Raw genomic sequence first — 22,913 nt, forward strand, 5'->3', positions numbered from 1 at the left:
GGATAAATCTGCAGATGAGGATATGTGTATAATGGAAGCTTCAAAAGCTACAAATCTGATGTGATAAATGATTCAAAGTACAACACATTAGCTTAGATTTTAATGTTTGTAAAATGAATGAAACAATACATCTATATGCCAAAGCCATATTATCATAAACGTATTTGCCAAACTATAAGACATAAATTGCACTTAAATTTAGTAATCTATGATAGTATGCTTGAATGTATCTTTGTGATTAAATGTGAACAATTGCTTCTTTAAGGTAAAGGTCTGTGTATGTGTGATTAATCAGACTGAAATGACAGGGCGGACAGCTCATGCCATGCCTGGTTATCAGAGTGATTGATTTTAGTCAATGCTGCGGGTGAAAAAATATCTGTTAATAACTACAGCTGCAAAACTCCTGATGTCAGTGATAGCACAAATCACTTCTCACACTCTGTATTATCTGGCTCATTTGCAGATATGGAACATTCCAGCGATCCATTGGAACACAAAATTTTAACGTACAGATTTATGCGAGAGGGATGACTGCAAAGTGCATTGCATGAGTAGAGTAAGAAGCTGAAAATTGCTGCTGTTGTAGCTGTCATAGGCATGTTATTTTCTTTGGTATGTGTGGAGATTTCGCTGTCAGGCTTTTATCCTCCAGATTGTTTGTGCTGTACCTCTCTTCCTGCTTAAAATAGAAAATCAGTCACTGAACCTGGATGCTATTAAGTGTTCTTAGAATAATTCTTAACTAAGTTGGTTGATTTTCGCTTTCTGATGAAAGAACATTTGGTTGTTTATTGCAGGCTCTAAATAAACATGTTTTTCCAAAATCAACACATAAGATTACAAATTACATTCCATCAAAAGAATTATTTACTGTAGGTATATTCCTTGCCATATAATATTTATCATTTTAGTTGTTATGTTTTTTATTTTGAAAGATCTGGAGTTTATCTTCATCTAACATTGTGTCTTAACTACATTTTGCAGGGGTTAACAGGGAATGTGGATGTTTTATGGACCTCAGAGGAGGAGTGGGGCAACAAATAATCTCATGTGTTTGGTAGGATTGTTATTTTAAATCCAGCCCATTACCCAGCCTTTTTGCACTAGCTTTTTATCTGACATTCCCTACTGGCCCAAAACAATATATTTCATATACCTCCAAACATAAAAATCTTTTCAGGTTTTTATAGTCCCTTGTCCCCCTGGAATTTACAGATGCATCCTTTTTCAGGAAGCACATACAACTGTGGTCTGAAATGCTGGAGTACTTGATTTCTTGGAATGATAAAATTGTCCTTTGCTTTTTCAAGCTTTTCCTCTCTGCTCTGTAGATAAGTTCTTTAACTGAAAAAATGAAATATGAAAAAAAACCAGACTTGTTAATATGTATGCTATTTCATCACACTGTTGTTTAGTTCTGGCTGGTATTCTGCAGAAGACCAGAGTGTGGTCATAGTGATATCAGTTAGCCTCAACATTTTATTTATGTAAATGATAGGGGAGAAAATGTCCAGTTCAAGAAAGCAGAGATGATTCTTGCTTAGTAGGAGATTAAAGCATTACTGTCATTATTATTTGTTCTTATTTCTCCAGAGGATCTGGGTCTTGATTATGATTCCGTTGTGGTAAGTGCCTCTATCAATCACAGAGAGATCAAGTCCTTGCCTGAAGATGTGCATATAAAGATACTCCATACAGCAGCATGCCTTGAAGGAGCTTGATGGTAATTTCACAGATGCCAAATATATTAATGTGAGTTCAGGTAGACTGGCACGTTTCTGAAGTCTCAGCTATTTCAAGACAAAACCTTCTATTTATTTATTTATTTAAATTATTACTGTGATTCTCACAGGAATAACTGTAATGCAGAAACAAAAGACTTGCCTGACTTTTAGATCTGCAAATTTCCGAACTTTGAATATTGTCCTTTTATATGTTGAGTAGGGTTGTGTGGGAATTCTATGTTAGGTGCTTTCATCAAAGAAATGGAAAACTGATAATGAATCCTTGCCACTAGTGCAATTTACTTATTAATTTACTGAGGAATCATCTCTTAATCTGAAAGTCATAAAATTTAAATAAAAAAACTTTTAATATTGAGAATGGACCCAATTGCCCTATAAGCAGCTGATAATTTTGAATGCTGTTGGCCACAGATACCCATGCACTACTTTCCCTCACTTTCCTTTCATACAAATAATGAGCATTGCACTAAATTGCAAATATGCTTTTGTCTTTTGCTCAAGCAAAAGAGTAAGAGTTGACTTTTAGCCTGCTCTTGTGTGTGATGTTCCTGAGTTCACTGCTTGATTTATTTGCAGATATGGCAAATTGAGAAGATACATTTAAAATACTGCAGGTTTTTTTTATGTACAAGAATCCCAGCCATGAAGGAATCTGAACTAGGAGGAGGAGACAGGAGTTTCTGGCCACACTCTTTTGTTAACATCAGTAAACCACTGCCATAGGATTGAGTGAAGATGCACCACCTCAGGAATTTTAGATAAAAGGTCACAGCTTGACACCAAGTACAGGGCATTTATATGCATCCATTCCATTTCACAGGGCATCCACTGTCTCCAGGCACAGCTGCAGGACTCTTCATGTATAAATAAATAACCTGCTGTAAGACAGATTATGTTCCTTGGATATCAATCACTGGTAAATACCGTGTTACTACTTACGATGTAAGAATACTAAATGGAAACTCACGAAGATTTCAGATTGCCATTATATTTACAGTCCTGGGGCTTACTGCTGAGAGCTATTGGATGTTTTTGCCTCTGAATACGGGCTGAAAGCTGTGCTGGGATACTCATTTCTAGCTTGCCTCTCAGATTTTCAAATCAAGGTTAGTCATACAATCCTACCTCTAAATTACTGTAAATGTTGCAAAAAGATTCCAATCTTTGCCAGTTGGAATCAGTAAGGAAACAAAACTCCAGACTCCTCCTTTCCTGATTACATATCTGGCAAATGTTTTGGACCAAAGTGTTCTGTGTATTGTGTGATTACAGGGGCTAAATGCACTGAGGGAGAAGGAGTTAAAAAAAAAGGTAAAAAATCCCCTGAAGTGTTGGAGTGCCTTCTAGTAGCTGCACAATGAAAGCACAGATATTTTATTCCCCTTTCTTCTACCCAGCCATCAGCTCTTTTTCTGTCAGCAGTCAGACATTCCTGAATTCCAGCTGCAAATAATACATCCCTCCATGTGCCAGCATCAAAAAGCAGGGTTGGTTTAACCCTGAATTGTTGCCGTCATTCCAAGGCAGCGAGTCCAGTTTCTTTGCAGTGTGTTCGAATGCTTCCCTCACCAGCCACTCTTCTCCACTGGCCAAAACAAAGGTGAGATATTGTTTACAAATTCAGGAACTCTGTGTTGGAGACTGTCGGTGTTTTGAAAGAAGCCACAGTTGTGTGTTCTTAGATGATTCTGATCTTTTTCAATGAGTGCACCTGCTTTTTAATTCCTTATTAATTTTGGCTTATTTATAAATAATTCCAGACAGGATTCTTTTTTTTTTTTTTTATATTCCATTCTGTTTATCTCATAGGGGAAAATATAGTTAGAATATACATTTCCCCCCTCCCTCCTCCTTATTTAGTATATCAACAGATTACCTTGGGATATTTTTTACTGAACTATGAAGATAAGGAAAAACTCAAAGCTTGCTGAATACTCTTTGGTTTTAATTATTGTTGGTATTAGGGAATCTATAAAGGGATATTTGTTATCCTTTACCTCCTTGACATAATTGCTCTAATTTTAAGGTTGGATTATTTTAGGTGTGTAGCATCCTCACTTAATAACAAAAGAATGGTCACGAACAGAAGAGTAGCCCATCCAGGAAACAGTATCAGAAGAGCCAAAACCATTTTGGTCAAAATGTCAGCTAAGAGGGGGACACAACACTTCATTAACCTGTTTGTGTCCAGGTGCCCTGGAAAGTAGACCTACAGAAGTAATATAGCCCAATCAACCAAGCTGCTAAGAGAATCATTGCAACTTGATGCAGCCATCCTTTTCCTTAATGAGCTTTAACATAGAACAGTAGAATTCATGCTGACCAAAATTCAGACCTGTGTTGAGGGATGACTGTTTTTGACTGGAGTTTAACGAGTATGATTTTTTTCTAAAGTCTTTTATTTTAACTTATGTTTTGATTGAGTCACAGTCACAAAAAATTAATTTCAGTGTGCCTCTTCATTTGTGTTTTCTGTTGTAATATTCTACTTCATACAACATCATGGTTAGTACACCATGGGCTTCATAACAGTGAGCCTCCTGAATTTTCCAAGAAGATTGCTTCAGTATGAGGGAAAGATTACTATTTTGCTATTAGTTTCTATTACAGAGTAAATAATTTCCAGATAAGAATGATTTAGCTTACCACAGTAATGCACAACATTTTCAAATGTAGAAATCAGAAGCTTATTTTTACTACTTCTATCGAACTGTCACATAGGAGAAGACCATTTATGAATTGAGAAAGGAAGGTGGAGGCTTTTTAGAGGTATATTCAGCTGATTTTGATACTTTTGAATTATCTCACCATTTTTTTAAGTGGATTCATATTACAGACAGTATTTCTGACAATCTATTATATGCTTCACTGACCACAAGGTTTGAAATTTGGTTCATATGGGCACAGTAGTGTCATATTTGTAGTGATAAATGGATAATTTTTTTTTTAAATAGGTCTCTGTTGTTTAATTTGAGATCTGTAATTTTTTTTGCAGTTCATTACTTCTGCTATTTTTCTGTCTAGGAAAAAGTGATTAAAAGAGACAGAGGGATCAAGGTGCTTTAGACTTGTCCATATGAAGAGATGGACTGTCCAAGGAAGGGTAAATGTACTTATATTGTCTATTCATCTTGCTTTAAAAGAATTAATGTTATAGTTTTCTGACTTTATTTTTTTTTTAGAGAACCAACATTGCTACTCTTGTAAATCTGTTTAAAATGTGCAACCCATGATTCATAATTAGGTAGTATGCTTGCTTAATGCTGTTTTCATAAGTAGAGATCTTTTATTTAGGCATAAATAAAATTTCCACAGAATAGTAGTATTGCTAAATTATAACCTCCTGTACTAAAAGTAATAATACCTCATATCATTATTTAAGTATGTTGTACAATGCAATTATAAGGAGGAGGAAGCTGAAGAAGAGATTAAGCACTGAGAAAATGCTTCTGTTTTAGCATGTTCTCTATTATTCTTTATTTACATCAAACCACATTTCCTTGTAAATGGACCCTGAATCCAAAGCGTTAGTCACATTGTTTGCCTAATTCTACAGAAATTTATATTTTATATATGTAAGATAATCCTAATCTCAGTCCTTAAGATCATGTAGAATTTTTTCATCTGTGTTTTCTTCAAATTGGTGGAAAATATTCTTAGATTTTCCTATGTAATAGCTGTGAGAGTCCACCTTTTATATAGACTGCAATTAAATAGAGGACACAGAGTAGGATTATAGTATGTCAAGAGGATAAAGAAGGGAGTTGCCTACCTGTGGCCAATGAATAACTTGAGTGAGCTGAACAGTATTATATTATATTATATCTGAAGGCAATGCAAAAAAGTAACTGATCCTTAAACTGGTAGTAAAGCGCTTGTTTCTGAAACTGGTGAGTGACAATTTAAAGGCACAGTGTGATGGTGTGATGAAGAATAGGACTAATTTTTTCCCCCTTATTTGAGTCTGTGACTTATGTGTATTATGTTTCTTTTTGTGTATTTTATGTTGTGAATTATTCAAGTTCCTGCTTTTTGTGTGTATCAAACCTGTGCATGTTTATTTTTACGAGGAAAATCCATTTGGCACGTGCTTTTGTTTGCTGTTTTTCCAAGAACCCCTGATAGTGAATCATAGAATCATAGACTATTCAGAGTTTGAAGGGACTCAAGGATCATAAGACTCCAACTCCTGCCTCCACATGGGCCAACCTCAAAGTTAAACCATATATCTAAGAGTTTTGTCCAAACACTTCTTGAACACCATCAGGCTTGGGGCCATGGCTTCACTGGGGATCTTGTTTCAGTGCTTAGTCACTTCTTCAGTAAAGAACTTTCTCCTAATCACTGAGTCATAGAATACCAGGTTGGAAGGGATCTCAAGAATCACCTGCTCCAAACTTTCTTACCAAAAGCACTGTATAGACAAGATGGCCCAGCACCCTGTCCAGTCACAGTGTCCAGTGCTGGGAAATCCACCACTTCCCTGGGGAGGGTATTCCAATGGCTTATTGTTCTCATCATGGAAAATTTTGCTCTTGTGCCCAATCAGAATCTCCTCAAGAGTAAGTTGTATGCATTACCCCTTGTCTTTTCCATGTGACTGCTTGTAAAAAGTGCTACATTTTTGGTTACATTTTAGCTTTCTTTCACAATGATTTAAAAAATCTGATTGTTTCTAGAAATGCTAAACTCTTACATTACAGCATAAACAGAAGATCTTTTGTGTAAGAAAAGATGTGCAAATGTGTGTGTATATATATACATGTATAAGTATTCATATAAAACACAGTTTTATGTATATAATAATACTTATATCATGAATAACTGATAAATAATAATACTTATATAATGAACTGTGATGATAAAAATGTGCTAAAACCGGAATGGAGATTCCAGAATAACCAGGTAACTTTTTGTCCTTAAAATTCTGGTGGAAAAGCTACTATTTTACCATTTTATTTACTGTTACAGATTCAGTAGAGCTGTTTTTCATTAAAAGAAAGAATAAGGAGGAAATAAAAGTAATTGAAGACAAACCCTTCTATGTGGGATTTTTTTGACAGGGCTTATGGTTAGATTTCAGCAGGCACGTGCGTTTGAGATGTTGGTTTGTATTCCAAAGTGTGCTCTCGCTGCTTACCATAGTAAACTATTGAAATCAAAAAGTGCTTCTAATACTGTTTAGACATGAGATAATTATCCCACTCTCAGATTTGGCTGAATTTGGTCAACGAGTTAAAAAAGTCACTGTACCTAGAAAAAAACCCATGATCTCATTAAGCCTAGTTTCCTCAGAAATCAGGCCACAGTGTTAGTATAAGACAAAAAATATGGTGCTTTTAAGAAGGAAATGTAGTCAAATGTTTAGCATTTAGATCAGTGTTTTCAAAAAGAACTAAGGATTTTTCTTGGGTGAGGATTGATTGCTGGTGGATCTCATCTATAATTTGTCAGTTGTCTTCATTTATTTTGATACTTGTGAATTTGTAACATAGGCAATGACACTTTAAAACAAAATGCTTCTCCTCCTCTTCTTTTTCTCACTGATTTTGTTTAACTTCAGCTGTGTTGACAGAAAGGAGTTGAAAGGAAGGGAATTTGGACAAATTAATCTCTGTCATAATGGGAGAAGAAAGGCAAGGAAGAACTTCTAATGTTTTAGCATGCATTAGAATGTTAATAGACAATTATCATAATTCAGTGAAAACATTCTGGTTTCTAAGTAGTGTACCAGTTTTCAAAAACCAAGTATTCCTTGTTGTCTCTTACTTGAAAGATATAAATCAATTGGTCTACTAAATCCAGGAGCTGCCAAAGCACATATTTTATTTATCATGGTATGTCCATCTATTTGTCTTTTCTTTTATTGAAAATGTGGGTTGATTTGAGATTTAAAATTGTTAATTTTCTACTCTCTCTCTCTTCACTTGAATGTCCTTTATCTTCATGTGCAGTCAAAGAAGCATGAGTATAACCTTCCATGCTGTGCGTATAAATAACTTCTCTAGCAACTGGAAAGAATTAAAACATGGCATTAGCAGCAATAGCTGCATTAGCTGGAATAGTTTACCCAGGATATGTTAACTGATAAACTTGTATCTATTTAAGAAAGATCTAATTGGATACTTTTGTTACATAAACTAAACCATATTATTATAATAAACCATATATAAAATAATGAATAGAACATAATTTTTTATAATGTCATTCAAATGACATGACTTGAAGGTAATTTCTACATTTTAAGCAATTAGTTTCATGAGATTTCCTAGCAATTCACCAATCATAATGCCTCAAATGTTTGCCATTATTAAGAAACATTTAATGTACAATTAGATCAGTCATAATATTTTATATGGAGAAAATATATTATTTCAGGTACTTCCCAACATCTTTATGCCTGTAATTCTGTGCATCTGCATACAAATAAAAGGGATGCTCTATTAGCATATTGCACTCCTACTGCATCCTTCTGTTTTGAGTGACTCAGTTTTGAAACAATCTGAAGATTGTTTCAATTTTGCTTCCAAAGTCAGTGAGATAAGTTTTGGGAGGACTTTCCTTCTCTTTTGCTGCTACTGTCATCTCAGCAGCCTTTAAAGTCAAGTTATGGCTGTTCCTAGGCACCTGAAGAGCTGCCCTTGACTGTTTGTAGCATGGTTGTGCCTAGCACTGCAAGGGACAGGTTCTGCAGCCTCCTTTTTTTTTTCTAGGCAGCAGCCTGGAGACCAGGTTGACAGATATGGAGACCTCTATGACAGATAGGTTTTGGATTCTTTTCTAATTCTTTTTCTAATGAAAAAGCCCAGTGTTAGGATGTCCTAAGTGATGGTGTGGGGTTTTGAGGGGTTGTGGTTTGGAGGTGCTTTTGCTCAATACTTTAAATCACCTTTTGAACTGTATCACTGTTGATGCATTTGATGTTCCTTCCCAGGGAAGACAAGGTTTGCACCATGGCAGTCCCATATGAGTAAGGCAAATAAGTCTTCCTGAAGAAAGTGGAGAGGAGAAAACTTCATTTCATCTCATATTTTAAAGCCTATTATGGCAGAATTGCTGCAAACATAAATACTTTAATTTTTTGACACATGTTTTAAGGAAAAAAAAAAAAAAAGCAAACTTTCTGAGGAAATGAGACATGGGGTTTTTTCCCCCTTCATTGTCTTTGCCTTTCGTAGTCAAGGAACTGCACACCACCTGCATTGTGCCCTCATCCCTCCTGCTACTATCATTTTTATGATCCAAGCATCAGTTCCCAAAGTTTCTCTCCCAGGGGCTTATGACACGTATTTGAATTTTGATTCACTTGCAACAGTCCAGACATTCCATGTGTTAGTGACCACATTTGTAAATACACCCCATCTTACAGCACATGGACCTTAACAGAGGAACTACTGCCCGAGCAGGAGCTGGCCATGGGCAGTCAGCAACATGAGCAGCCTGGTATGGAGCTTCCAGGAGAATGGTCACAGTTTTGCAAAGAAATAGCACACCTCAGAAGAGATGCTTGGTAAGATTGCTCTGCTGTGTGCTTTAGAGCTGTTCTTCACTGTAGAAGTTTAATAAACTCGAAGGAATCATAGTGTCTGCTCTGTAGCCTGCCTGCTCCATTTATTCTCTTGTTATCTGAGAATGAAACAGTGCTGTGGGTATATTCTGTTGGGATCATATGTTAACTAAATTTCCTTCAATGACTTAAAACAGCAATAATGCTAGTTGTTAAATGGAGAGAAATAGTATTCCACAGAATCATTTAAAACCGTTTAACCAAATGGAATTAACAATAATTTTTTGAAGGTTGTTTTTTAGTTTAGTTCTATCCTCTGTTTTCTGCAGTTTTGTGCATCTATAAATTTTGCCAAGTCTATTTTTGTTGACAGGCAATATTGTCTTCATTTGAAAGTCTGATTAGTTTCCTATGAGATTTCTTGATATATAGTGAAAGTGTAGTTATAACTTCAGCTTGAAAAATCCCACCTTGACTGTTTCATTGCCTCTGTGATAACCTTAAATATCTGCATGGTCCACATGCTACCACGAGTGTTGAAGCAACAGCACTTTTTAAAAAAATTAACAAAATTGTTAAGAAAGAGAAGGGACTAAAATAATAATAATAAAAAAATATGTATCTTCTTATGCAGAACATGGGATTCTTATGTTTTTAAAATAGTTCTAGCTCTATACTTTGCAACAACTTCTTTTACATTTTATTTTCATTGAGCTATGGATTCTCCTTAGTTGTGTGTACTAATACAAGCAGCAATCCCCATTCAGTGAGTGCATAGGGGGCAGGCTATTCTTAAGTTTAAGGGTATGAGTGGTGCCTTTGCTTTTTTATTCTCCTTTTTTTTTGGCAAACAGGAATTGGAAAGAGAGAGAGAGAATAGGCCGACAATATCCTTTCTTGATGTTTAATGAAAAGCTGTTAAAAGTCCCCAGCATGACAGAATTTATTTTCTTCCAGCACCTACAAAAGAAACACAAAGTTGTTTACAATACCACCATTTTACCATTTACTTCCCTTTTTTCTCTACATGATAAACACAGTTTTTCTTGTGTAAGAAGACAATTTCTCTTCTTCATACATCCTGTAAAGTAATAACAGCCATTAGTTCCACTGGTACTAATGAGCTTCTACTGATTTCCTCTTGTGGTTAATTTTACTTTGGAGCCTTGGAAAGACATAAAGTTTTCACAGGTTTTGTGCCTGAGCTCCTTCCTCATGTTGGCTTCTCTGGTGCATATATTCATGCCACAGCCTGTCCCTCTTTAGGGATGTGTGCTTGAGGTCTCTCCCTTTCACCAGAAGTCTCTTTTGACAATACCTATGGAAACAGTGTGTTTAACCTCTCCACCCCAAAGTTAAATTTCTGCAAAACTAACAGTTCAGAAAGTGATTAATGAGAGCAGGCTAAAAGACCAGATAGTATTGACTGCGTTAACCTGTTTAGCTCGAAAATTGGGTCAAGAAAACCAATAAAAATTAAATGTAACCTCTAATGCTTCTTTGCCATGTGGTATAGGAAGTGGGAATCATTCACAGTAAATTATAGTTCTAAGGAAAATGTATGCCATTATGATAAATGTGATATAAATAGGTAGATAGGCTGGCTTTCAATGCTGCCTATTACTAAGTCATTGTCCAGCCCCAGATTGGCTGTACCGTAGTGAGTCACGAATGAGCAAAATCGCTCAGAAATAGTATAGTGTGTTTTTAAAACACTTGTTTCTTTCTTTTAGTAAAACGGTAGAAGCTGAAACTAAAGCAAGAGCAGAAGTCTCCTCCTTTTCTCCTTGAAATCCTTTTGGAAAGAACACTTTTGACTCTCTCATTTTATAAAGGTATGATGAGGCAGATGTTGCCTCTCTGGTTGCGATCACCATCTTAATTAATTAGAAAAACTGGGGAACTATCTGGGTTTGAATGTTGTTTGAGCCAGAAGTTGGAGATTAGCTGCCTCATCTATGATGGTACTTGTCTGTATCTTGGAAGAACTCATAACTTTTGGTTTAATTTTTCTAATAAAAGTACATTTTTGTGAAACTCAAGTCAGGAAATGGAAAAGTGACTGTTCTCTAGCTCAGATTCAGTCTCTAGCTAGACTGTAACACTAGCTCAGATTCTTTACACAAATAGATTTTTTTTCTGGTAGATTTCTAATGCTTATTATATTACCATTTGTTTCACTCTACATGGAAGAATTTTCCTTTTTGCAAGGTATACATTGCCTTCTGTACACTGTCAACAGCTAAACAGTACTAATAGCAATGATTAAAGGATCAGATGTACAGCTTGGCTAAGTTCAATTAGTAGAAGTAGGTTTTCATTTCCTGAGTCTTGATTGTGGATTATATTGATGTAATCTTAATTTTAACTGTGTATATTTTTTGAAATGTAAATATAAAACAACACATCCAGAAAATGTTATCAAGCGTGAGTGAAATGTGCTAGACTGTGTATCCCTCCAATGCAAAAACAAAAATCAAGGAAATAAGCAGCTAAGTTATTTGATACCCTGTGCTTCACTCAGGTTTGCATCCCAGCTTTGTCTTCCTCCTTTCCATCATGCAGAGCTCACATATCATTACCCTCCTCCCCCATGCAAGTACTTTTGTAATCACCTGCAATTATTATTTGTCTACATACTGAATAGAAATTATAGAACTGAAGTTTATAAATTAAAACTGTCACAGAGTTCAGCTACATTCTGTGTAGTTCTGCTCATGCGTTGTGCTGGCTAGTGGAAACTAGACAACGAGATCACGTAGCAGGGCTTTCTAAAGTTCCTCTCGGTGTTTTTCTGCACTTTGAGGACTGAAGATTTGTCCTCAGCATTGAGTGTGCTGCCCTCTGCTGCTGCATCTCTGGTTGTTGTAACCTCTTCTCATGGGAAGCATTCCTCATTCGGGCCAGGAACCTCTTTGCAAGACCCGGGCTGATGGAAATGAGGTCAAGCCAGGACCAGCGGGTGAAGATCAGCAAGGCCCAGATGTACCTAAAGCATAGCATAGGAACAGGCCAAGGGCTGGAGGTTAAATACAGCTCCTGAGCTGAGGGCAGAGGCAGGTTTCTTGCAGCTCTTTTTCCAGCAGCCAGTCCGGTGGTGTTACTGGAGCTAGCCTTAAGCACAGGTAGCTACAACCCAGGACGAGTTGGGGGAAAGGCTGCAGGATGCCTCTCTGCCTCACTCAGGGCTCTGACATAACCTATCTCTGCAGAGGAGTGTATTGATGTAAATAGAGTTTAATGACTGTCTCTTCCTTCCCTGCTGAGAAATGGTGAGAGAACTGAACCAGGACGCATGGAATCAGCACCAGTGGGAAATTCTCCCAAATAGCATTTAAGTCTTATTGGTCACTTTTGCAACCTATCCAGTGAGATTTCCTGTCATCAGAAGAGCAAACATGGGTCTGAACATTGCAGATTTGATGACATTTCTGATCTTAGTGACCAATGTTGTCAGGGGAAAGGGAGGAGGTGATGTCTTGTGCAGAGCACTAGAAAACAGAGGTGAAAGGAAACTGAGCTGGAGAAAAGTCAACTTTGACAATACTTTAACATTCTCAACTCTTGTAATTTACTTATTATAACTCTGGAAATTCTGCATAGATTTCAAAAAATAACCTACCATCCAGTATTTGACACTTTTGCTGCTCCCTGAAATTGTAAATTTTCCCTTCCTGTCTTAAGCTTAATGAACTGCAATAAACAGCCTAAATATTTCACCTTTCTTTTGTCATCTGTTTTCTGTAGGAGTTGGGAAACTGTGTTGTTTAACAGAGGAAAAGTGAGTAATTGAGAAACCTTGCTTCCTTTGCTCATGGATGTGAATGCCAACAGTAGCTAATCAATGAGGAGACCAGGAGACCTGCATCTGTTGATTTTTGTTAAGCAATGGAAGAAAGAAAAGAGAAAAAAGTGGTTTTCTCCTTGGTTTTCATTGGAAAAAGGAACAGCAAATAAACTGTGATGTAACATCATTAATATCAGTCATAGAAGAGGATATATTAAAACAACATAATTCCAGATGTTCAATGAAGATTGGCTAATTGAAGATCCAGTTGCGAAAAAATGTGCCCTCAGGACTCTTTTTGTCACTGTAGTTCATCATGTGGACTGGTAAGTTTTGTTTCTTCTCAATATTGTGAGAAGGTGATCCATTTCGTTTCCTAAAAATGAGTTAAAGGTGATGATTTTCTCTTTTTAAAGCAAGAAAGCAGAAAAAATATTAGAAAAGGACAGGTCTAGAACTGTTATTTGGGCATCTTTCAGTCTGTGAGGAGGACCCCTGTGGTGTTGTATTCAGAGACATTTTTTCACTGTCTCTAAGATCTAAATTTCAGTTGTCAAAACTTTCTCCTTTTAGATATAGCAACAGAAGACTTTAAAGCCAGGGGAATAACCTTTGGCTTGAATTTAAATGCATATCTCCAGGGATTATAAACGCAAATCAGACTACTTTCTGCCCAACAGATTTTGCAGGTAATATAATATAGTTTAGAAATTCTTTTCAGAGCCAGCTTTGCCTGATCCACCACCACACACACACTTGAGTAAGGTGAAAGAAGAAACCTCAGTACTTCTGAAGACCTCAGTACTCCAGACAGAAATTTACAGCATTCCCTTGCACTGATTCTTGTTTTTCACCCTACATCAGTTCTGCATGTCTTTGGCAACTGGTGTTTGTTTTCACCTCTCTTGTAAACTGAGTTACTCATAGCTGTCTGTCTTGGTTTCATGGTAAACAAAACTTTAGCTACCACTTTGCTTCTTTTGCTTTGGGTGGTTTGGTTTAGAATTCTTAAAGTATTTTTCTGTTTCGGAAGAGGAGGTCTCTGAAAACATGGGCAGGTCACCACAAATTGATGCTGCATGACACTTTAGTTGGCTGTGAGTATGCTGAGGAGCTGTAACATTAGGGTTGTATGTGTGTGTATATCTCTGTATAATATAGATCTATGTATAGAGTCCTGGTTATGGCTTGTGTGTGAGTGTGTGCATACACACACGTTCTTCTCTGTGGGGACCTTTCTAATTCATGAAGTGCAACTTTTTGCCTGCACAAGAGGTTTCTGGAACCGTGGTTGTTCATAAATATCATTATACATCAAGGAATGCTAACCAAATGTCCCTGTAGGCATTTATTATCATTTTGGTTTCAACTCTGTTGTGCATACGTTGTGTTCATCTCAGTATAAGGACTTCTGTAGCACTGGCTGGTGTTAGATATCAAGCAGAAGATGGCCTTCTCAGGTGATGTTCTTCTCTTTGTCAGAAAGCTAATGTTCTGAAAGAAGCTTTGCTCAGAGTTCCAGCTGCAGTGCCACAGCAGGCACATAATACCTTCAAGAAATGGAATACTATGGGGAGCACATGTTAAAATGCTTATGAGAAGGATGTATAAGTGTCACTAACTGAAAGAAATGAATCAGTTCTATTTACGTATATTGAAAAGGAGCAGGCTAAAACAGCAATTCACCCCATCATGGACAGCACAACAGTGATGTACTGTTTTACCAGACTAGAGAACGATCCAAGTCTTTGCATGTGTCACACTGTGCAGTATTTTTTTTATTCAGCATACACATTAAAAGGAAAAAAAAAAACAACAAAAACCAAAAAAACCACAACACTCAAGGTCAGACAGACCAAATAATGACAGGCAATACAAATGCATTTTTATACATAAACAGAAAAGGAGTGGGGAAGGTCTTTCTCATTATGCCAAATAGCAGTCTGGCTATGATTTAATGCATTTGAAATTAAGTCTGTCTCTTCATCTGTACATTTTTACTAGTCTGCAGAACAGACTGGCAGGCAGTGCGAGCAGATGCTTCTGGTTGGATCAGGATAAAATTCTTTGTGCTGGCTTTTTGGTCTGATAAAATCTTTTGAATCTTTGTGCAGGATGACAGCAGCAGTGAGCTTTAGGTGTTTTCCAGAGGAAGCATTGGACCAAATAAGTCTACTGGTGTGTCATCATAGGGAGTCTGTAAAGGCAGCTTCTGTTTAAACGTCTCTGCTTACTGTATAGGTAAAGGACAATTATGAATTCATATGACTTTAATATCTTTCTCCTTCTTTCCATTTCCTCATGGCCCCTTAAAATATGTTTAGAGAATTCTTGTTGTTTTTTCATGCAGTCAGTACAACATCTGGTCCTTTGAGGATTTACAGTATGTGAAATCAACACCTTATTTCATGAGTAATCCAAAAAAAGAGGAGATTGTGGTTTGGTGTTTTTTTTTCTTTGGACTTAGAAGAAGTAGTGACCTACTTTCACCTCCTGCTGTCTTATATGCGTGGGTGTTCCTGGACAGTTCTAGTGTTAAGAAATTTATCAATAATCAGACTCATGAAGTCTCAGATCCCTGTTTCTATTCCTCAAGGAAGCCCTGACTATAATGACCTTTTCCTCAAAAGTATAGAAAATGTGTTTTGCAACCCTCTAGTATGAATTGGCATCTATCATGCTTCAATAGATAACAATAAACAAGTGCCTACAGAATGACATGAGACACAGTATAAACAAAATATGTTTGTAATTATTGCTGGGTGTCATTGACTTAAAATATTAGAGGTGCAATTCATTATTGTTGATGGGAATAATTCAAAAGCTTAAATTTTTACTTTAAACCAGAAAATAATTTACAATCCCTGAGAAGTGATTATGCTTGCTTAAAAATCAGAATAAATTGAATTTGATGGAAAGGATCAAGGAGTTAAAAAACAAAAACAACAACAACAAAAAAGAGTTTAAAAATGCCCTTCTTGGTAATTCTCTATATGCATGATTTTTCTTTGTTTCCCTTTTTTTTGTTCCTTTTTCTTTCTACTTAGAAGCTTTGTTATCTGGATCTTTAGTTCTTCCTGCTCCTTTCATATCTTAGATGCTCTTTCAGCAAGAGTTTATGGCCTGTGAGCCAACTGCCTTTTTCTTCTTTAATTATGGAAGCTGAAGGCCACTTTGTCTGCCCTGAGTGCTTAATTGAAGGAGGACCATGCATGCTTTTTTGTTCCTGACTAGCCTGCCAAGAGTATGGTGCACTGCATAGAAGGGACAACAGCTTCTTTGGTGATTTCTTTTTAACTAGCATCCTGGAGTAAAGAGAGAGCCAATAAGGAGATTATAGTACTCTGTCCCTTATTTAGGAAGGACTGTGATGGCCTAGTCTAGGTTAAGTATATGAAGAACATTTTTCAGTTTTTCTTTTACATTTGCAGAAGATAGGGAAAGTATTTTTTTTTTAAAGAAGTTCATTTAACATCTCCTGTGTCTGTCTCTCCCATACCAAAAGGGGAAAGAGGTTTTATTCATAAAGAATTTCCCAACTTTCTACTCTTTCATCACTAAGTGATATTTTTCTCATTAATTTATTTTGAAAGCAGGGTGTGTGTGGTCACTGCAGGCTGGTTGTTTGGCCTTTTATATGCCATCCCTATGAATCAGCCAGAATATGACTTTGAACAACAGTTACCTCTATTCAAGTTATGTTATTTATTTGCCTTTGTTTAGGATATTTGCCCAATTTGATATCTGAGTCATTGTTTTATAAAAGGCATGTCTTTAAATAAAACCATTAAATACAGTGATAAGATTTCTAAGGAGAGAAACATATTTGAATTATTCTTACAGTATTTATGCTAAAATGACAATCAGACACTCTAGTTCTACCATAAGATACTTGCTAAATTGTTAGTGGAATTGAGCTTGGCTCTGACTTTTCAGAACATGCAGATCTTATGACTGAGTCATGAAGGGTGAACTGTCACATATCAAAGCTTAATTATTGCATAAGTTTATCCTTCAATCGTTCTCCTCTGATCTTCTCATACTAAAAGTCAGATATTTCCTGTTGTGATGCCTTTTATTTTCCCAGGAACAAATCCAAGGATGCCAAAGGAAGCTGTGGTTGCGGTTTAGTGACAGAATACAAAAAAAAAGGCGATAATTAAGTTATGTTATGAATATTGGTTATAAATTATGTTGTCTCATGTAAGCACTTGGGGCTTCTGTTGTCTTTTTCTTTCTACTGTATCATTTTTCACAATATTGGAAGCTTGGCCATGTGCAGAGATTTTCTTATCTGAGGATACCAGCTGTTTACTGGAGGTTGAAACTAGTTGTTCCTTTCTCAAGCAGTGTCTGTCACAAGGAGACAAAAATGTGTGTATGACTAGATTTGTTTTCATAATGACAAATGTAGTTTAGTTAGGAAACTGATTATAATAATAGAAACTAGGCTTTGAAAAGCAACTTGAAGATGCGATGTAGATCCGTTTTTTTTTTTAAGGCTACTCATTTTAAGGCTACTGAGAATATTTCACTTATGTAGATAATGTTTCGAGTATCTAGCAATAATGTTAATGTCGGAAACCGATATTAAGAGTAGGATGCATGCTTTGCTGATATGCACCCAAATTATATGCTAACTATTTAATGTATTATTTCCATGGAATGAGTACGTGGAATGCAAGTGTAATATAAAGCTGAGACATTAATCTTCTTCAGAATACACAAGTATCAACACAGAAGTGCAGTAATCTCATTAGACTTTCTTCAAATAATGTTGAGAGAAGATTTTGAATCATTACTGGTTTAGAGGCATGAGCAACAGTTTGAGAGTCAGCTTCTATCAGATTTGGGCTATGCTTGAACCGTGTTTCAAATCCCAGCCTCGAAATATGACAAAGAAATCTTCCCTGTATTAAGAGAGCGCTGTCTTAGTATGACCTAGACAGGGACTCTGCTGTGTGTCATGCTATTCCTTCACTCCTTCAGGTGGTCAGTGTTGCTTGCTGTTATTCTGTATTAACCAAATTAAGGGAGCAATCTCTCTGTAGCTATGAAAGAACTCTCTATCTCCTGAAATCAGCAAACTGCTTGGTGTTTATTTTACAAGCTGTATGCACGGTGCCTGGGCAGGCCAGTTACTTCAAATTCCCTCAAGGCTTTGATTATGTTCTCAGTACATTGCTGCCTTTTTTGATAGTCCTTCCACCAAATGAGGAAATGGAGCAGGTGTCATATAAGCAAAAAAACCCTCAACCCAAACAAACAAACAAACAAAAAAGTATATGAGAAAAGTAAAATTATCTTGGTCTTAAATTATGTTAATTTGCATTTTAGCATGCTGAAATTGTAAACTTTCAAGTTCTCTTGGTTCAGTGTGGCCTTTATACATTCACTTATGTGGTTATTTTCTTCTCCTGACAAGTGTAAGAGAGAGGCAAGAGAGGCAGTGACAGCAGGCCTGAGGAGGTGACAAGTATATTTTATCATGAGGCTTGCTTTCCGTGATTTAGTTTAATCAAAATCAGTAAGGAAATCCCTGTTTCTGCTTTGGACATTATTAGCCCATGCAAAACTTTGCCATTTCATCTCTTTGCTTTGCCTGACATATTTAATGGATGTGGCCATAAATGAGTCCATATCTTTAGGAGAAGAAAGTGTCGTAGATTATTAGAAGATCCAACTTTCCTTAGAAAAAACCCAGACTCCTCCTTACATGATCCTAAATCCTAAGTATGTGTGAATACATTGAAAGAAATACCACTTTACTTCAGATGAGAAGACCAACAGAATGTCTCCAGATTCTTTGCAGGTTGAGTATCTCTCATTTTAAGAATACCACAAGACTTTTTCAGGTCTCTGCACTGCTTAGGTACTGCAATATCAACTTTCAAGGCACTGTTTGGGATATTTGGATACACAGTCTTGGACATGTAAGACCTGAGATACCTTATGAGTTTTTTTATTTGTTTGTTTCCGATTCTGTAGTCCTGTTTTGCCCTGCTGAGTATAAGGCTGCTTTGGAAGATTGGGGTGACTGTAGGTAGAGTTATAAGTGATTGTCCGTGTTTTCTTAAACACTGATTCTTGCAATTTTTTTACACAATGATGCCTCCAAAACACATTGAAGAATTAAGATAATATTACTATGTTTAGCTTTACATGCAAGGGAAGATCTGGTTGTACATAAAAGAATTCAAACAGAGTTGCCATACTGACATTTAAATCTTTTCTTTCCTGCACAGCACCACTGTGGGTGTGTTATATAAATTGCGACAATGGAGTGTATTTCAGATCCTTCATCTCAGAGGCCATCTGTCATTGCAAGTGACACATTCACCTGCCCATCACTTCTGCAGCAGCATGTGTGCTAGACAGGGTACATCCCCATGAAGTTAACAACAGGAACAGCTCTTCATACGGCTGACTTTGGAAAGACTTAGTAATCAAGTCACTCTTTCAGATGTGAGCAAACACCACAAATAGATCGTTCTTTCTGTCCAAGAGAACACCAAGTGCTTTCCGCTTTGCTTCAGAAAAGAGCAAACTAGTTCCCTGAGGGATATTTTTCTACTCAGTAGAATCCAGCATCGCCTCCATGGGCACTTCTCTGCTCTCCCTGACCCACAGGTAATCACAGAACTCTAATAATAAAAATTATCCTCAAGTCCTTGAATGGATCTAGACAGGATTCAGCATTTTTATGATTATCAATACTTACATCTGTCTCTTCATTTCCCTTCCACCTCTGTATTTCTTTTAACTCTGAGGAAGTGGAAATAAGACAGGCATGCTGTTGACTGTTTCTAATATTGTTTGTCTGGATCGTTTTTTTGTTTTGAGAATATGTTTGCATTTCTGTATTTGTCTAACTTTTCCTTGTTCGAGTTTAATACAAACTGTGTAAGTTGTTGAAGGAGGAACTTGATGGTGTGGATATGTGCTCACAATTTGCTCAAAGAATTCCAACTATGGATCAGAGACTTTTCTTTCTAATCAATGACAATGTACATAACCCTCTGTCTGTTCTAAATGTTCTTGTCTGTAAAATGAGGTTTTACTTGCTTCCCTCCCAGTCATGTTGAAGCTTAATTATTTTAGGTAATAAATGCTAAGTATTATTTTAAGAGATCAATTGTTTTCTAAAATGATGAAGTTTGGATCTTAATTCTCAGCTTTATGCGCTGAGGTTCAGTATTGACTACTTTAGATTTTCACGAAGCCTCTCCTGAATTTAATAAGGGATTTAACAAAATAACTCTTGAAAATACTTCGGATTTGTCTTAATAAAAAAATAACTTGTACTTGCATAAAACTCATAGAGCTGTGCGCATTATCAGAGTTTTCTTCAATGACATAGTCTTTGAAATGCAAATGTTGTACAGGTCTTCCTCATCCAAAGAATATATGGTTGTTATTTTATTACCATATGTAAAATGTTTTTCTGCAGGTATTTTCTTAAATTATTTTCTTCAGACTCCAGCATAAAGAAAGAACATCATTTAAAATTACACTCATGTGGCATTCTTTCAACATTTCATAAGTAAGAATAAATTACACAGTTGAAATGGATTCTATTTTTTTTAGGTTGGGAGTGCAAAAAGTAAAATGTTGGGGTTTTGGGGTGCCTGGCTTTGCCCCTCGTCATGTTAGATTGTATTTAATCCATTTCTCAGCATTCCTTGGAAGATAAGCATTGCATTTCTTTCTTTTTTTGTTTCAAATCTGCTGCAAAGCGATCACATTTTTTTAAAAATCAGAGGTATTACTGGAAAACTCTATCAATAAAATTAAAACATGGAGCATAAAACCAAGGAACAATATGTGTTCTGCAAAGTTTAGAGGACTTTAGGAGGATCTTTATGCAGATACTTAATATATCTGCATATTTGTAAAGTTAGCCATGTTTGTGTGTGTGTATTTTGAATATGATTTTCCTTTTTCTCTAAATACTGTTCTTCTACTTTTTCTTAAGGCCACTTCTTGCTATTGTGATATCTAATTAAAATTAACCTTACTTCAGTCGGGGATTCTGAGAAAGTTCATCCCATGAATTCTTCCAATCTAAAGGTTGTCTAAAGCTCCAATATGAAAATGTGTTTGAAAGTGTCATTCTGTCATCTGCTACAATATAAGCTTCTTTGGTAGTGTTAAAAATCATCTCTGTAAGACATAGAACAATCTTGGGGTTCATGTCAATGTTCTGGAATTCTCCCAGGAGCTAAGAGTCATCACTAATCTTGTTTTAATGTCTGCTTTCATTGTTAGGAACATTTTTGACCTTGCCTGTGTAAATACACAACCATATATAGAAGATAGTAAAATAAAACCCACCACAGCAACCTTCATCTTAATCCTTCAAACACTCTTCTCAGGCATGAAAAAGGGCAGAGGACCAAAGAACATGAAATGTTTGAATCATGTTTCTGGATGCCCTTTTAGAAAATGCTCAGATGTTTTTAAGTCAAGAATTTAACGTGTGAATACTTGTGCCAAAATTGGTGGTAGTGGTCATTGTTTTTAATGCATGCACTGTAGTAACTTCAGATAGTTGCATTCACAGCTGTTGTAGATGCAAGTACAGAAGTAGTCATGCATAAGCACACGCTCATGTAATGTTCAAAGAGACATGGTTTAAAAAGGATTTATCTCTTGGTAGTTAGTTGTTGATTTCCAACAATAAGAAGGTGTCCTTGTACCTTGGTGCAGTTGTTAGGTACAACAGTAATGGGATTAAGGTTAGTTGTCTTCTAGCAAAAATTTGCAATGTCTGAAAATAGTCTTTTTAAAATGAAAAACATGTTTGAGGATTTTCTGTGTAGCACAGTTCTGTCTCTCCATCTATTTGAAGGGGGAAATCTGTGTGCAAATTTTCTCCTGAACTGGCTTAGGCAGTTAGTTGTGTCCTTGATTCTGAGCTGGCACTCTTCTAGATGCATCTGATGCTTACATTCATTAAGGAGGATTTTCAGCAAACAGTTTTATATCCACATATTTTAGCAAGTTGAGATGTCACTGAAAACAAAGCGGTGAAGGACTTCCATATTCTCTGACACTGACCCAAATAAAGTGAGTGTTTAAATCTAGGAGCTTCAAACTAGCTCTGAATGATTAGTCTGACACTTCATGCTGCACCTCCTGTACTTTGGTAATTTATTTTCTTCAGGGGAAGCAAATGACTTCTTTGACTTCACTTACTGTACAAGAGAAACAACTTTGTGATCTTAAACATAATCTAAAAGCATGCTTTATTTTTCTTTCCAAATATATATTTAAAGATCTCAGTGGAGGGTTTTGGTTGTTCTTTATCAAGAAATGATGGATACCTTAAACGGGGAATTCATGATGCTACTGATTTGATGCTGGTGGATAGAAAATACCCTACTGTCTTCCAGAGCTGGTGGGTAAATAAATCAGGAGCCCATTTAGACATGAGAAAATGGAATGAAGATGCATCAGGGGAAGTTCAGATTGACCATTAGGAAAAGGTTCTTCACCAAGAAGGTGTTTGATCACGGAAATAGGCTTCCCTGGGAAGTTGTCACAGCACCAAGCCTGTCAGAGTTGAAGGAACATCTTGATGAAGCTCTTAGTCATCTGATTTAGTTATAGGTAGTCCTGTGAGGAGCAGTGAGTTGGACTCAGTGATCCTCATGGGTCCCTTCCAACTTGAGATATTCTGTGATTTAAGACTGCAGAGTTTTTGACTGACTGAACTAAGACTGTACATTTTAAAACATTTTATAGTTCGTGTATAATGGTAGGTTGCAGATTTTCAGTCTTCAATTAAACACGCTTTGTGTGGAGGATAGTCTTGGAAAATTAAAGAAAGTAGCAAATTGTTTTCCCCAGAAGAAAAAAATTAAGAAAA

General features: G+C 36.4%; 2 long non-coding RNA genes across 3 annotated transcripts in view; both read left to right on the forward strand.

The window, feature by feature from the left end:
- Positions 1 to 6,485, forward strand: part of LOC116787753 — a 136,941-nt gene extending 130,456 nt beyond the window's left edge. Inside the window, exons 4-7 of one of the 2 annotated variants that reach the window (XR_004357437.1) lie at positions 467 to 2,454; positions 2,569 to 2,854; positions 4,773 to 4,851; positions 6,452 to 6,485. This is a non-coding gene — a long non-coding RNA (uncharacterized LOC116787753). The remainder of the gene's footprint in view (positions 1 to 466; positions 2,455 to 2,568; positions 2,855 to 4,772; positions 4,852 to 6,451) is intronic. The other variant, XR_004357438.1, reaches the window with a different exon arrangement.
- A 2,606-nt stretch (positions 6,486 to 9,091) lies between these two features.
- On the forward strand, positions 9,092 to 13,362 carry LOC116787754. The gene is made up of 3 exons (XR_004357439.1): positions 9,092 to 9,258; positions 10,989 to 11,090; positions 13,003 to 13,362. It is a non-coding gene; the product is annotated as an uncharacterized LOC116787754 (long non-coding RNA).
- Positions 13,363 to 22,913: the final 9,551 nt, after the last annotated feature.

This window comes from Chiroxiphia lanceolata, chromosome 5 (assembly GCF_009829145.1).
Source record: "Chiroxiphia lanceolata isolate bChiLan1 chromosome 5, bChiLan1.pri, whole genome shotgun sequence".
NCBI classification, from domain to species: domain Eukaryota; kingdom Metazoa; phylum Chordata; class Aves; order Passeriformes; family Pipridae; genus Chiroxiphia; species Chiroxiphia lanceolata.